This window comes from Schistocerca gregaria, chromosome 5 (assembly GCF_023897955.1).
Source record: "Schistocerca gregaria isolate iqSchGreg1 chromosome 5, iqSchGreg1.2, whole genome shotgun sequence".
NCBI lineage: Eukaryota > Metazoa > Arthropoda > Insecta > Orthoptera > Acrididae > Schistocerca > Schistocerca gregaria.
Genome location: NC_064924.1, coordinates 455,431,791 through 455,448,850, shown reverse-complemented (window position 1 = coordinate 455,448,850; position 17,060 = coordinate 455,431,791). Strand labels below are relative to the sequence as shown.

General features: G+C 36.8%; 1 protein-coding gene across 3 annotated transcripts in view; it reads right to left on the bottom strand.

The window, feature by feature from the left end:
- Positions 1-17,060, bottom strand: part of LOC126272967 (kelch-like protein diablo) — a 73,914-nt gene that overhangs the window by 26,492 nt on the left and 30,362 nt on the right. The gene's annotated exons all lie outside the window — the stretch shown is intronic.

The following is a 17,060-nucleotide window of genomic DNA, read 5'->3' as shown; positions in this document are numbered from 1 at the left end:
TATCGATGGCAATCTAAATGGTGCAATGTATGCTGATTTCCTACGTAATATTCCACCAATGTTACTACAAGATGTTTCACTGCATGACCGAATGGCGATGTACTTCCAACATGATGGATGTCCGGCACATAGTTCACGTGTGGTTGAAGCGGTATTGAATAGCATATTTCGTGACAGGTGGATTGGTCGTCGAAGCACCATACCACGGCCCCCATGTTCACCGGATCTAACGTCCCCGGTTTTCTTTCTGTGGGGAAATTTGAAGGATATCTGCTATTGTGATCCACCAACAACGCCTGACAACGTGCGTCAGCGCATTGTCAATGCATGTGCGAACATTACAGAAGAACTACTCGCTGTTTACAGGAATGTCGTTACCAGTATTGCCAAATGCATTTATTGCATTAATGTGGTATTTACAGGTAATCAAGTTGTAAACAGCATGCATTCTCAGAAATGATAGGTTCACAAAGGTGCATTTATCAGACTGGAAAAACCGAAATAAAATGTTCAAACGTACCTACATTCTGTATTTTAATTTAAAATACCTACCTGTTACTAACTGTTCGTTTAAAATTGTGAGCCCCATATGTTTGTGACTATTACAGCGCCATCTATCATAAAGCGAAATAAGGGATCCAACTAAAACATTCATATTTCTTTACGTACAACACGAATATGTAATAAAAATGGGGGTTCCTATTTTTAAGAAATGTGGTGATATCCATTTGACCTATGACAGCACAATCTCGCGGGCCAACCATAGCGCCAGCTGGTTTCGCCCTTTAAGCTAGACAAGTTTTGTTCTTTGTAGTTTTTTCGTTTGACACTTATTTCGTGAGATATTTGGCCCGGTCACAATCAATGGCCCACCCTGTATGTACACACATGAATACGGCTAATATTAATATTACTGAAATTTTTAGTTCTATACATGCAACTACATTTAGAGGTACATTTTTTTACCATTTCTGAAACAGAAACTCATCCATGGAGTAGAAGGAGTTGCCCAAAAGAAATGATTTTCAGCTAGATTTAAAACTTGATCAGCTACCTGCCAGACACTTAATGTTGTTGGGCAAATGATCAAAGATTTTTGTTTGCTGGATAATCTACACCTTTTTGAGCAAGTGACAGCTTCAATAAAGGATAGGAAAGGTCATTTTTCCCTTTAGTGTTGTACGTATGAACATCACTGTTCTTCGCGAATTGAGATGGATTATTTGTAATGAATTTCATAAGAGAATATATGTATGTACACAACATTATTTGTGCTATTCAACACAACTTTTTGCTTTTGGTTCAATAAGTATGATTCAAACCAGCTGTGTGTATAGCCTTCAATTCCATAAAACCTGAGTTTTTCTAAGAGTGTGACATGATCCACACAGTCAAATGCCTTTGAGAGATCACAAACAATACCAACTGGTGATAATTTGTTATTTAGGGCTTGTACTATTTGATGGGTAAATGTGTAGATAGCATTCTCAGTCGAGTAACCCTTCCGGAATCCGAACTGTGGCATGCTGAGTAAATTATTTCCACTTAAATGTGAGGCTACTCTTGAATACACAACTTTTTCGAATATTTTAGAAACTGAAGTCAGTAATGAGACTGGTCTATAATTATTAAAGTCACTCTTGTCCCCTTTCTTATCAAGAGGTTTGACAATTGCGTATTTCAATCTGTCTGGAAAAATTCCCAGGTGGGGATGCTCGCATGCCTCAGCGATACAGACAGCCGTACTTACTATAAGTGCAAGCACACTGGAGAGGTATCTGATGAGAGGCCAGACACACGTGTGGTTCCTGAAAAGTGGCAGCAGTCTTTTCAGTAGTTGCAGGGGCAACAATCTGGATGATTGACTGATCTGGCCTTGTAACATTAACCAAAATGGCTTTGCTGTGCTGGTACTGTGAACAGCTGAAAACAAGGGGAAACAATAGTAATAATTTTTCCCGAGGGTATGCAGCTTTACTCTAAGGTTAAATGATGATGGCGTCCTCTTGGGTAAAGTATTCCAGAGGTAAAATAGCCCCCCCCCCCCCCCCCCCAATTGGATCTCTGGGCAGGGACTACTCAGGAGGATGTCATTATCAGGAGAAAGAAAACTGGCAGTCTATGGATCAGAGCATGGAATGTCAGATCCCTTAATCTGGCAGATAGGTTAGAAAATTTAAAAAGGGAAATGGATAGGTTAAAGTTAGATATACCAGGTGTACCGGTATGAAATGAGCGTTAAGATACAAATGTGTCAATAGGGAACATTTGTTGCGAACGAGCCTTAATTTTATTTGTTTGGTTGGTATGACATGTATCAAATATATTTAGTATACATCAAGTCATGGAACAAACAACATCATATGTTTTCATCGTGTTCACGATGTCGAATTTTGTACCAGAAAGTGATGATTTGCGGAAAGCATTAATTTTTTGTTTTCATTTGAAAAAAAGTGCTGCAGAGTCGCATCGCATGCTTGTTGAGGCATATGATGATCATGCTCTATCAGAAGCAACATGCAAAAGATGGTTTCAATGGTTCAGAAATAATGATTTTGATGTAAGATTGGTTGGTTGGTTTGGAGGAAGAGACCAAACAGTGAGGTCATCGGTCTCATCGGATTAGGGAAGGATGGAGAAGGAAGTCGGCCGTGCCCTTTCAAAGGAACCATCCCGGCATTTGCCTGGAGTGATTTAGGGAAATCACGGAAAACCTAAATCAGGATGGCTGGACGCGGGATTGAACCGTCGTCCTCCCGAATGCGAGTCCAGTGTGCTAGCCACTGCGCCACCTCGCTCGGTTTTGATGTAAGAAATGACGAACATGAAAGACCACCAAAAAAGTTCGAAGACGCCAAATTACAAGCAATATTGGATGAAGATGATACTTTGAGTCAGAAGAAGCAAATGGCAGCAATGCTAAATGTTGCACAAGAAACAATTTCTGACCGTTTGAAAACTATGGGAAAGATACAAAAGTGCGGAAAATGGGTGCCACATGAATTGAATGAAAGACAGATGGAAAACCAAAAACCCATTTGTCAAATTTTGCTTCAAAGACATGAAAGAAAATCAATTTTGCATCGAATTGTTACTGGCGATGAAAAATGGATTTATTTTAAGAATCCTAAACAGGAAAAATCATGGGTTAATCCCGGACAACCATCAACATTGACTGCAAAACCAGACTGATTCGGCAAGAAGACAATGCTCTGTGTTTGGTGGGATCAGAAAGGAGTGGTGTATCATGAGTTTCTAAAACCCGGTGAAATTGTGAATACTAATCACTACAGATGACAAATGATCAGTTTGAACTCTGCATTGATCGAATAAAGACCAGAATGGGTCAGAAGACATGGCAAAGTAATTTTTTTATACGACAATGCACCTGCACACAAAGCAAAACTAGTTCAGAATACAATCAAAACACATGGCTGGGAGCTGTTACCCCACTCGGCGTATTCATCAGACTTGGCCCCTTCCGACAACCATTTGTTTTCATCAATGGAACACACATTGGCTGAGGAACACTTCGATTCCTATGAAGAAGTCGAAAATAGGGTGTCTGATTGGTTCGCTTCAAAAGACGAACATTTTTATTGGCGTGGTATCCACAAATTGCCAGAAAGGTTGCAAAATGTATAGAAAGCAATGGTCAGTACTTTGAATAAAATGTTTTTACTTTTCAATTCCAAATTAGTGTTTTATTTTTTTTAAAAAAGGGAGAGAGAGAGAGGAGGAGAAGAAGAAGAAGAAGAAGAAGAAGAAAACCACGCTCATTTCATACCGGTACACCTGGTAGTGGGAATTAGTGAAGTTCGGTGGCAGGAGGAACAGCACTTCTAGCGAATACATTACTGTAGCGAAGATAGACACAAAACCCCCATGCCTACCAAGGTAGTACAAGTTTATTTGCCAACTAGCTCTGCAGATGATGAAGAGATTGAAGAAATGTATGATGCAATACAAGAAATTATTCAGATAGTGAAAGGAGGTGAAAATATAATAGTCAGGGGGGACTGGAATTTTATTGTAGGAAAAGGAAGAGAAGGAAAAGTAGTAGGTGAATATGGAATGGCAGTAAGGAATGAAAGAGGAAGCTGCATGGTAGAATTTTGTGCAGAGCATAACTTAATCATAGCCAACACTTGGTTTAAGAATCATGAAAGAAGGTTGTATACATGGAAGATGTTCAAGGTTTGAGATAAATTTATATAATGGTAAGACAAAGATTTCGTAACCAGGTTTTACATTGAAAGACATTTCCAGGGGCTGATGTGGAATCTGACGACAATTTATTGGTTATGAACTGTAGGTTAAAACTGATGAAACTGCAAAAACGTGGGAAGTTAAGGAGATGGGACCTTGATGAAATGAAAAAAACCAGATGTTGTAGAGAGTTTCAGAGGGAGAGACACTATGGAACGCTTGACAAGAACATTTGAGTGTGGTTTCAGCTCTCTGAGTCTCTGAGACTGCAGACGCATGTGCAAGTTAAGTTTACGTGTGTGTGTGTGTGTGTGTGTGTGTGTGTGTGTGTACTGCTGACAAAGGCCTTAATGGCCAAAAGCTTTAATTGTGTGAATCTTTTTGTTGTGCCTATCGCGACTCAGCATCTCCGCTATATGGCGAGTAGCAACTTTCCTTCTCTGGTACTGTGACAAGGACATGGGAAAGAAACACATTAGAAGAAGAATGGGCAGCTTTGAAAGTTGAAATAGTGAAAGCAGCAGGTGATCAAATAGGTAAAAAGACAAGGGGTAGTATAAATCTTTCAGTAACTTTAATTGATGAGAGGGGAAAATTTAAAAATTCAGTAAATGCAGCAGGTGAAAAGGAATACAAACATTTCAAAAATGAGGTCGATAGGAACTGCAAAATGGCTAAGCAGGGATGGTTAGAAGACAAATGTAAGAATGTAGAGGCATGTATCACTTGCGGTAAGATACATACTGCCTACAAGAAAATTAGAGAGACCTTTGGAGAAAAGAGAACTACCTGTATGAATATCAAGAGCTCAGATAGAAAATCAGTTTTAAGCACAGAAGGGAAAGCAGAATGATGGAAGGAGTACATAAAGGGTCTATACAACTGCGATTTACTTGAGGGTAATATTATGGAAATGGAAGAGAAAGTGGATGAACATGAAATGGGAGATATGATACTGCATGAAGAATTTGACTGTGCACTGAAAGACCTGAAACAAAATGAGGCCTCGGGAGTAGACAACATTCCATCAGAACTACTGATAGCCTTGGGAGAGCCAGCCATGACAAAACTCTACCACTTAATGAGTAAGATGTATGAGGCAGGCGAAATACCCTCAAACTTTAAGAAGAACATAATAATTCCAATCCCAAAGAAAGCAGTTGTTCACAGATGTGAAAATTACCGAAGTATCAGTTATTAAATCGCGGCTGCAAAATACTAACAAGAATTATTTACAGACAAATGGAACTGGTAGAAGCCAACCTCGGGGAAGATCAATTAGGATTCCGTATAGAAATGTTGGAACACGTGAGGCAATACTGACCCTACGACTTACCTTAAAACATAGATTAAGGGAAGGCAAACCTACATTTCTAACATTTGTAGACTTAGAGAAAGCTTTTGACAATGTTGATTGGAATACTCTCTTTCAAACTCTGAAGGTGGCAGGGGTAAAAAACAGGGAGCAAAATGCTATTTACAACTTGTTCAGAAACTAGATGGCAGTTATAAGAGTTGATGGGCATGAAGTGGAAGAAGTGGTTGGTAAGGGAGTGACACAGGTTGTAGCCTATCCCAAATGTTATTCAATCTGCATATTGAGCAAGCCGTAAAGGAAACAAAAGAAAAATTTGGAGTAGGAATTAAAAACCTTGAGGTTTGCCAATGACATTATAATTCTGCCAGAGACAGCAAAGGACCTGGAAGAGCAGTTGAATGGAATGGACAGTGTCTTGAGAGGAGGATATAAGATGAACATCATTTTTCATTAAACCTTATGGGATTCCATTAAGCAGGAGGAAAGCTGTAGAGAGGGAGTTGGAAAAGATGCAGACTTGGGGGGTTATTCAGAGGTGTAATAGCGAATATAATAATCCTATCATAGCCATTGCCAAGAAGGATAATAGTGTAAGACTTGTCCTAGATTCTAGGTTCCTCAATAAATTATTATGTAGGGAAACTGATCATCCTGAAAACTTTGATGAATTACTACACAAGTTTGAACATGTAAAGTTTATGTCTAGCCTCGATCTGACCTCTGGATTTCATCAAATGCCATTAGCAAGGGAATCTCAGAAATACACAGCATTCTTATATAATGGAAAATGTTATACCTTTAGTGTAGTACCATTTGGGCTGAATGTATCTGTTGCAGAGTTTATCAGAGCTTTAGATTATGTGTTGGGAAAGGAATTGTTACATAAATTAACTATATACGTAGATGATATTTTGGTATCCAGTAAAAGTAGGGAAGAACACATAGGGTTACTTAAGGAAATTTGTGAGGAGTTTAGAAAAGGAGGAATGTCACTGAAGTTATCAAAATTTGCAGTGAAACAATTAAAATTTTTGGGGCACATTATATCTGACAATGGAATTATGCCAGATGATGAGAAAATTGAAGCAATTGCAAAGTTTCCACCACCTAGGAATAAGAAACGGCTAAAGTCATTTCTCGGACTGTGTGGATTCTATAGGAAGTATTGTGCTACTCAGGCTCTTAATGCACCTTGTTTAGGGAATCTGCTTAAAAAAGAATACTATATGGGATTGGAATAAAGATTGTCAGATTGCTTTTGAAGAGATTAAATACCAGTTGGTAAATAGTAAAATCTTATGTAGGCCAGATTTTGGGTTGCCTTTCTGTATTATGACTGACAGTAGTAACTATGGTTTAGGGGCACACCTTTTCCAAGTGAGAAGTCAGAATGGGGTGGAAGAACATAGATCTATTGCCTTTGCCAGCAGGACATTGCAGAAACACGAGAGGCAGTACACCATTACAGAAAAGGAACTATTAGCCGTTCATTGGGCTTTCTCTAAATTTAAGAATTATTTATTGGGTCACGAGGTGATAGTCTTTTCAGAACATAAAGCACTATCCTACTTACAAGAATGTAAATTATACCATAGTAGAATCACGAGATGGGCACTTTTTCTTCAGCAGTTTAACTACACCATCAAATATATTAAAGGTGATGAAAATTGCATAGCAGATGCTCTTTCAAGGCGTCCTTTGGGAGAATCTATTGGTGACAATGGTGATGAAGGAGGGAATGAATTTAAAATTATGTATTTAAAAGGGATAAATGAGGAGAAAGATGTCGTGAAAATCTGTAATGACATTAGATGGTTTCAGAATCATGAAGAAGAGTGGAAACTGGTGAAAAGTTATATTGGAAAGAAGGGAAAAGAAAAAGTAGGGCAGTATTACAAAGTTCATAGGGGAATATTATTTTGGAGGATGAAGGAAGATAGTGAGGTATGGAAGTTATGTTGGCCATATGAATTTGTCAAATTACTTGTAAAATATACCCATGAAAGTTATGGTCATTGTGGGGCAGCAAAATGTATACAAAAGATTCAAGAAAACATTTACTTTTACAATATGGCGAGGACTGTGAGGAAAATCTTGTCCACTTGTGACTTGTGTCAGAGAGTCAAGGTAACCAATCAAACGAGTAGAGGTCAGATGCAAAATATACTTCCGAAACAGCAGCTTGATGTTGTAGCAATTGACTTGTATGGGCGACTGCCAACCACTAGAGGAGGGTTTATGTATGTTTTTGTAGTGGTGGACATATTTTCCAAATTTATTAAGTTGTACCCATTGAGGAATGCTACTAGCAAAAACATTATTTCATGTTTTACCCGTGACTATTTTAAATGTGTAGGTGTACCCAAGGCAATTCTTAGTGACAACGGATCACAGTTTACGTCCAAAAGTTGGGAAACATTTATACATAAGAGAGGAGATCAACCACATACTTATTTCAGCTTATCACCCATCCAGCAACCCAGCCGAAAGATACATGCATGAAATTGGGAGATTATTTAGGACTTACTGTCATACTGAGCACAACACTAGGATACATTACATTAGCAAATTTGAAGATGTGATGAATAGCTTACAGCACAGTTCAACAGGACTCTCTCCACATGAGATACTTTATGATAAAAAGCCACCAAATCTTATTAGTGAATTGATTGAGTTTCCAGCATGTAACAGCTTGTCAAATGAAGAAAGAGAGGAGATTGTAAGGAACAACATGAAAAAGCAAGGGGAAATTAGGAAAAGTAGACATGATAAGAGGGGGAAAATGTGCGAGTAATGTGGGAGATTTAGTCCTAGTGAAAACAGTAGAAAAGCCAAAATCATTGTGTGGGGAACTTAAGAAATTCTTTGATATTTATATAGGACCATTTGTGATATCTGAGAACCCACATCCAAATGCCTATAGGTTGATCTATCCTGAATCTAGAAAACTTTTTGGTCTATGTAACATCACGGAGTTGGAGCATTATAAAAGTCCAAGCTAAGTTTACAGTGTCACAATTTTGAAAACTTGGGACTCTGTCTTGATATGTATCTTTGCTGTTTAATCTTTCATTTTGCTTTGTATATATTTATGGTTATTACAATGAATATCTTATGCTCTTGCCTTGCACGATGAGTGCAAAAATTAAATGTTTCTTCTGTTTGTAACATTTTGTTACTGAAGATCCTTTATGAACCAGACTTTATGAGTAACTGACCAACACACTCTTATGCTAAGTATTTGTGTTGGGGAGAGAAGTTTTCATGTTTCTATTCTTGTTTATGCTTATGGAGTTTTAACTTTTGTATTATCATTTTTATTGTATAACTTTGTCTTGTCCAATAACTATGGACTTTTAACGCAGTATTGGGCCATGTTGCTTCAAGACAGATCACTAGTCTTATCTTGTTTGAAAACGTGCACTGTGCACATAAGTAGATACCTGGACAGGTATTTACTCTTGAACCAGTGAAACAATTATCATTTCTGTGAGAAACTTACCTGAACTATAGTTTTAGAACACTTTATATATGTTATACATTGTTTTTCTTGTTGAGGCATAACTCACAAAATATGAGTACTTAAGTATAATAATTTGTACCATTGCCTGTTGTGAGGCTTATCTACTATTACCTCAAGTATATATGGATTTAATAGGATACCATACCCTTTAGAAATGTACATTTTGATTTACTGATACCTAACATAAAAACACAATGATAGGACTGGAGAGAAATAACAGTAGATGAGATTTTTCAGTGGTAAACTTTTATTCGTGAATCCTTTTTATGTAATATTTAAATTTCTTTATGCCTTGCGTTATTACTTAGTCAAAATTCCGGAGGTATGACGTTTGTTCTGTACCACTGAGACACCTCATTCAAAACTTACCTTGCCACTGACAATGTTGTGTCTGTAATACAAAAACACTTAGGTAATTCTGTCAAGATTTGATTCTGAGATCTATGAAATAACTGTGAAAGCAGTCTATATATGATAAAACTGTACACTCTAAATGACATTAGAAATCTGGAATTAATCACTTACTGAAGATATACATTGAAACTGCAGATATCAAAATGCTGACTATTTCACTTACTTATGCACAAAGCTATGAAACTTTGGTTTTGTTGCGTGGTCAGCTCAGTAGGGGTTAATGAAATGGGGAGTAGACGTCATGTCTTATGACATAGGCAACTACACTAACCACAAATTTACACTTGTGAAGTGACTTATATGCTACGATATGAATATGTGACTGCGAGAAGTTATGACCAGAATAACCTGTCTTTACTACAAACTATGTGAGTTGAAGTATGAGGATGAAAAACTGCAATTAATCTTGAGTGAACCAGCGCTCATACTCTAATAGTGATGGTGATCCTGTTTTGCCACAGTTGTGTATACTATGTGGTTCTCATGGAGACACATAGACACCGTGCGCCTTGGTACTGGTTGGACTTCTGCATACTGTTTAGTCTTGCGTCCTGTGCATATGGCCAAGATTGATTGAAGGCTGAGTATTGGTGGCAGAAGGTGGATGATTCTGCGATATAATTAACTAATCTACATGTTTTATGTGACAAAGGAACTGGGTATGGAGAGAGGACTACACGCTGTACATATATGTACACTTTACATGATTACACATTGCCTATGCCATGAGTAGAGCGAATTTTCATATTTATGTATTTATATTTTCTTTGAATTATAGGATTAGAAGTGTGTTTGCTATTTTATTATCTTATATTGAAAAACTGACCTGACCAAGCAATTGCTAGCTTCTGTTCTGATCAGTTGAGAAAACAACAACACTTTTATGTGGATGGAGCTCTGTATCTCCGCAGATTTATGTTTTACTGACTAACTCTGAAAGAAATTGATCTTGTATAGACACAGAATATGAGATAAGGGTAGGTTGGATGAGTGTCAGCATGGAGTGGATTAGGATTAGAGGATAAAGTACATGCAGGAACTGACAAACACAAAATTTTGTGTAGTATTTACATGTATTCACTTTATTACTATTTAATTTATATTTGTGAGAAAAGTATTTTCCCACTACATTTAACGGGGTTTACAGATTCCCATTGCAATGCCACCTCTGAATTTGTACATTTGAATTATTTTAAACATATGTACAAGTGAAGCATGATACCACTGATGATGGCTGTGTTAACATGATCCCATTGCACTGCCATTTCTAAACTCTCACTTTTTAGCTTTTTTTCATTACATTATGGGAAACTTATTGATATGAGGACGCTAAGACGCTTATTTAACTGAGATTGTTCAAATGATACTCTTTACATAAAAAAAAAATATTAGCCACATATTTCTCAGTAGATGTCTGAACTAAACTGAAAATAACCTTTTTAGCTGATGTTAAAACCAAGTCGATATAAACCACATTTATCTCTTTTATGTCTTACTTTTAGTGTCTAATATGTTTGTACAATTATTATATAAATATGTAAGTGAACTCTGGTAATCAAACCCAGTATGGTAGGGAAGAGGCATCCTGGGTGAGATACCAATGTATTTATATGTGACTAATTAAGTGTTGTATGATTTCAGGAAAATTACCATGATATAATCTGACAGATGAGGTGATTAAGGGGACAAATTCAAGAGGAGAAGACCAGCATAAAGAGATGAGAAGACAACTATTGCAGATTACATTAATTACATAAAAAAAACAGTGGTTTGTTGCTTTGCGTATCTGTCGAGATCTCTTGCAAAATACTTTTGCATGAAATCTCGAGGGGTGTGTGTAATGTAACGGACTACTGAAGAGTGCGATACCACCCTTATAGTCGCATCTGCCCTTGCAGGGTCAGTGCTCCAATTTCATTTCTATGATTTTTTTATTTAATATTATTGTATGTAGTATTTAATTTTGCCCAAATCTTTTTTATTATATTATTCTATAATGTGAACTTTATTTGTTTATTTCTGGAGAATATGTTGGCACCAGTGTGAGCCAAAGACATTCGTGTGTGAAAGGTAGAGAGTCGGACATTGTTAAGGTGACTGTTGGAGTGAGTTAGTTGGACGGTTGTGGGGAGAGCGTGGTTTTTGTGAGGTGGACTGTTGATGGGAGTACGGAAGGAAGTCTGTCGTTTTATATAGGGAGTATCTATAAATAGTATGTGATATGAAGATGGAAATTATTGTGAAAAAGTTAAATTAATAAAAATGAAGAATCAATAGTAAAACAAAAAGCGAGTACCAGTTTTCATTAGCACACAAAGACCCGGACCTAATATTAACAATGTTAGATGGATGGAACACACCATGGCGAGAATCAAGACAATGAGACCGAATTCAGCATCTAAAGGTAAGGTATTTTAATTAGTTTTAGTATTCTGTGATGTATCATTCTTTTGTCTAAATATTAAGCTTAACATCGTCTTTTGTAGATACAGACCACCCAAGCTGGCGGGGTGTTGTCAATTGATCATCATAATCTCAAGGTTTGAAATAGCATTTAAATGAATTGAAAGTTTGTCGTTTGATATTTAATTTTCACCCTGGACGAAAGAGGGTACATTACAACTGGCAATGGCAAGGAAAGTGTTTATGGAAAGGAGAAATTTGTAAACATCGAGGGTAGATTTAAGTGTCAGTAACTTTTTTCTGAAAGTATTTGTATGAAGTGTAGCCATGTATGGAAGTGAAACATGGATGATAAACAGTTTAGACAAGAAGAGAATAGACACTTTCGATATGTGTTGCTACAGAAGAATGCTGTAAGATTAGATGGGTAGATCATGTAACTAACAAGGAGGTACTGACTAGAATTGGGGAGAAGAGAAATTTGTGGCACAACTTGACTAAAAGAGGGGATCCACTGGTAGACGTGTTCTGACGCATCAAGGGATCACCAGTTTAGTATTGGAGGGGAGCATGGAGGGTGATCTAGAAGGATGTAGGTTGCAGTAGTTACTCGAAGATTAGGAAGCTTATAAGGATAGAGTATCATGGAGAGCTGCACCAAACCAATCTCTGGACTGAAGACCACCACCACCACCACCACCACCACCACCACCACCACAACAACAACAACAACAACAACAAGCGTCTTGATACATTCTGGAACACGAGTCCTCAGAATTAATATGACTCTCCATGATGATGCACAATGCCTATCTTGTAACATCTCCTACTGTAGTTTGTGCAGCATCTCTCCGACACTCTCATTCTGACTAAAAAGAAAACCATGAATCATGCAGTTTGTAACACGGCAGACTAGGAAAGCACAAATCGAAATTATCGATATGAGGACTAATAAGTAACACAATCCTATAGTCTAATATTTTTTGTGTACACTTTCAGTGACTGCTAATTTGTCAATTTCTATTTCCACTCGGTTGCGAACTTCATATCTGTGTTAGAGTCATGTATTTTTAATTTTTCATGTTTAATTCATTTCTCTGATGTAGATTTACTTTCTTTAGAACATTCTGGAAAGATAATCCTATCATCAGTTTCTGGGATTGGGTATTATTTGTTTACCTCAAGAAGATTGTATACATCAAAACCTAGAACACGACAGACACTGAAAATATATCAGCAACATAAAACTTACAGTAATTAACATGTAACTGAAATATTGAGTAAAGACATTGTTTAAAGACACTATCTCATTCTTTTTCACATCAAAAATTTTAATTATTCTGAACTGTAATTATGTCAGAAGATTTTTTCCAGGTTTTCAATATTACACAATGTATCAAACTTTTTACAGAAACATCTGTTTTCTACTGTAACTTAATTTAGGTAACTGTTTCAATAATAATCTCTAAGAACTTTGATTATTAAAAAGTTACTAAGTGTTGTGTGGCAGAGACCACGTAGGGCAGGCTTAGAGACTAGTATAACTTTGTTTAAAACTTGGAAAGTATAAAGTAATGAAGTCAGTGCAACATGTTTGTTATCAAGATCATGCAATTATTTGGAGTGAATGAAATGTGCTGATGAATTACTGGCAATCAACAACAATGTCAGGAAAGAAACTTTAGCCGCCGCCCCCCCCCCCCCCCCAAAGTTATGTAAAATTGTTACAAAATACCAGTTCCAACTCTTTGTTACCATCTGATGGTGATAACTCTCAGTGATGCACATCAGCCTGTTCCGATCAGATCACCTGCCAATAGCTTTTAGCTACTTGGACTATCTGACTTTTCAATGTGTATTCAGCTGCTTACATCAGCAGCTCTTCTTTGACTTATTTATCTACCTCTTACTGTTGTTTTGGCCTTAGGGTCAAGGATTGTGGGTTAGCACTGTTACAAACTATTTAATTTAGTAAGCTAAAGCACTACACACCTGAAACCTCTTGCAGGTCATAGCATCCTATACCAGAGAGACCACAATTCAAATGACAAAGGAAAAGAAGTATTAGTGTGAACACAAAAAACAAAGGGAAAACAAAGGCAGGCTTCACAAAAGCTATAATGGGGAAATAGTTGTAGGAGGGAGGAAATTACTAACATCCTATCAACAACAAGGTCATTAGAGATGGAGCACAAGCTCGGATCAGGGAAGAATAGAGAAGGAAATCAGCCTTGCCCTTTCAAAGGAGCCACCCCAACTTTTGCCTTACGTAATTTTGGGTGATCATAGGAAACCTAAATCAGGATGGCCCGACATAAGTTTGAACAATCATCCTCCCAAACACAAGTGCACTGTGCTAACCACTGCTCTACTTTGCTCAGTACTCAATAAATAGCTCCAAATAAGTGGGGGTGGGGGGTTGTTCAACCATAACAAATTATTTTTTAATACCTTCTGGAAATTGGTCAATTAAAAATATATATATCTGAAGTCCTAGAAGCACAGGATAGGGTGGTACTTTTTTAAGACCAAAAAAGGTGAACAACTGCAGCTTGTGGGCAGATGCAGATGCTGATGTTCATAAACATAACAGAGCGTAAAATTCTTTTACTGACATTTTACCGTTTTCAATCACATTGATGGTATCAAAACTGATGGTGTGTTCATAGAAGTTATCGTTAGATGATCATTTAAAACGACAGGGAGAAAGGTGGCAGTAAAATGAAGGCAGGCTTTATGAAAATTGTAAGGGTGAAATAGTTCCAGAACAATCTACTAAGGATTTTTGTAACTGTCAGTCAAAGTTGGAACAAATTCATACCAACTTCTACACGAAGCTAAATTCACTTGAATACATCAAATATTAACATTCCAAGAACAGCTGAACGAGTCACGAGATATTCCCTGTATGCACATGTATGTAACTACTTTGTGCTATTTTCTCAGTTTACTTTTCGACACAGCTATAGCTTGTCTTACATTCGTTTGGCACTTGACTTTTTAGCTTTTGGATTCCTTTCGATGCAAGCTTTACTCTAATTTGCATTTTCTATAATTCTGTGTATATGTATGAGTCATATATGATATGGTATCTTGCATTATTTTGTAATTTTCAATATTTAATACTGATTTTTACTTATATTATGATGAATATTTTTATTGTCTCCTTTGGGTCCTAGTAATGCTCTGCAAGCTCTTTACAATTACATCCAAACTAATGACCTAGCTAAATGCATTTCCACACTATACCGATGTATAACTTTACACAGAGATAAAACATAACACTCCTGTTCATGTGTGTACACTGGTACAATCACGTCACAGGCAAAACAAGACAAACAAAGCACAATAGACAGACAGACATGGTCTGTCAGATGTGGGCTCAAACACTGTTTACACTTTATTAGTCCCATAGGTATTAGTGATTTGAATCTGATAATACTTTGTCACATAAGAAAGTTTGACTGACAAGCAAATATACTTTTCACATCAAAAGGATTCATCCAAAAGCTAGTGAAACTTTCACTGTTGTTTCTGTGCTTGTTGACAACAAGGCTAAGACTACTCAGTGAGTTGTTGACTTTACAATAGTAGAACTTTGTTCACATGATGGTCAGAATGTTCTCATTTGGTAGGATGCTTAGTCAAAACAAGAGAGAGCATTTGAACAACATATTAAAACAACCGAAGACACAGTATTGTTTGATCCAGTAATGTCCATTATTGTTAAGAAAACGTTGTTTGACTTAACTATTTTCGTTCCAACAAAGTCCTTGGTAAAATAACAAATGTCTTACTAATAAAATGGTTATCTGTACAATTGCCAATGGCCCTAAAGACTAATTTTCAGTATGACTCAGTGGATCAAAATAGAATTTGTGGACTCTCATGGATTTCCTGTTTTGTTTGCATGCACATCATACTACTTATATTGACTGAAATGGGATGACATGGGGACAGAAGGTCTAGAAATCCGAACTTTGATTTTTCCAGGGCGAAGTATCTCTTAAGTTATCAAGCCTTTTGTGCCAGTATTCAATTAATTAATATTAACCAAACATCAATTGAAAAGGATATATTACTACTTACCAAATAGAGGAGCTTTGAGTTACAGACAGGCACAGCAGGAAAGACTGCTGGGGCCCAGCATCCAGAGACAGATCATGTGTGTGAGCGTTGTGTGAATGTGTGCACGCATGCGTATTCTTTTTCGGAACAATGAATTTTTTGTCTGAAAGCTTGAACATTTAAAAGTCTTTTTCATTGTGCCTGTCTGTGACTCAATGGCTCTTCTAAACGGTAAGTAGCAGTCTGTCCTTTTCATATTATTTTTATATCATCTTCTACCTTCCACTATTAAAAACATCATCTTTTGTGTATCTTCCGATGCAGTTCCTTTTCCATTTCACCTTCAATACACAATAGACCGGTCTGTTGCACTGATTTAAAGGTATTTGACTTTGATAGTTGGAATTCAATATTGTATATCAAATTATCAGCATTAACTTATCTTTGCTTATGAGTTCAATGCTTCTTTTGTTATTGTACTTTAGAATGTTATTGCCATATAATGATGCCATTTTCAAACCAATATTAAAGTACACTTTATATGGGTTTTGTATTTGGCTATAATGTAATGTTTCTAGTATGGTCACAGACAGTACAAACAAAATAATCCAGTTTTAGTGATATTTCCTGTTTTTGCATTTGATTATTTGTTTATTACATGTCTCTTTGTGCGTAATTTTACTAGAAAAAGTGCAATAACTCGAAAGCTAGTGTGAATAATGCTTTCTGTTTTATGTTTCTATGCTTCACACTTCAGCCTCCTATAAATGAAGAATTGTTGCCCTTCCCATATTTTATGTACAGCTTTTGTTTGTTATCAATACATTTAAAATCACATCAAGCGTAATGTGAAGCTGTGGACCCGTAGATTTGGGCAAACCAGACAAGGTGAATATATTCACGACAGTTGTGGATTTGAGTCTGCTGATAGGACCCCATCTTTTATAAACAAAACTGCAAAGTACACGAAGGTTTTTGTGTGTGTTAAATGAAGATAACAAGGAATTTTGGAGAACTATGGTGGGCAAAATAATATTACAACTTGGTTGCCTTAAACAACTAACTTACCTACCTGTTTCTTGGAAAAAGTTGAACATATTCCTTCCATCTGATTGAGACATCACA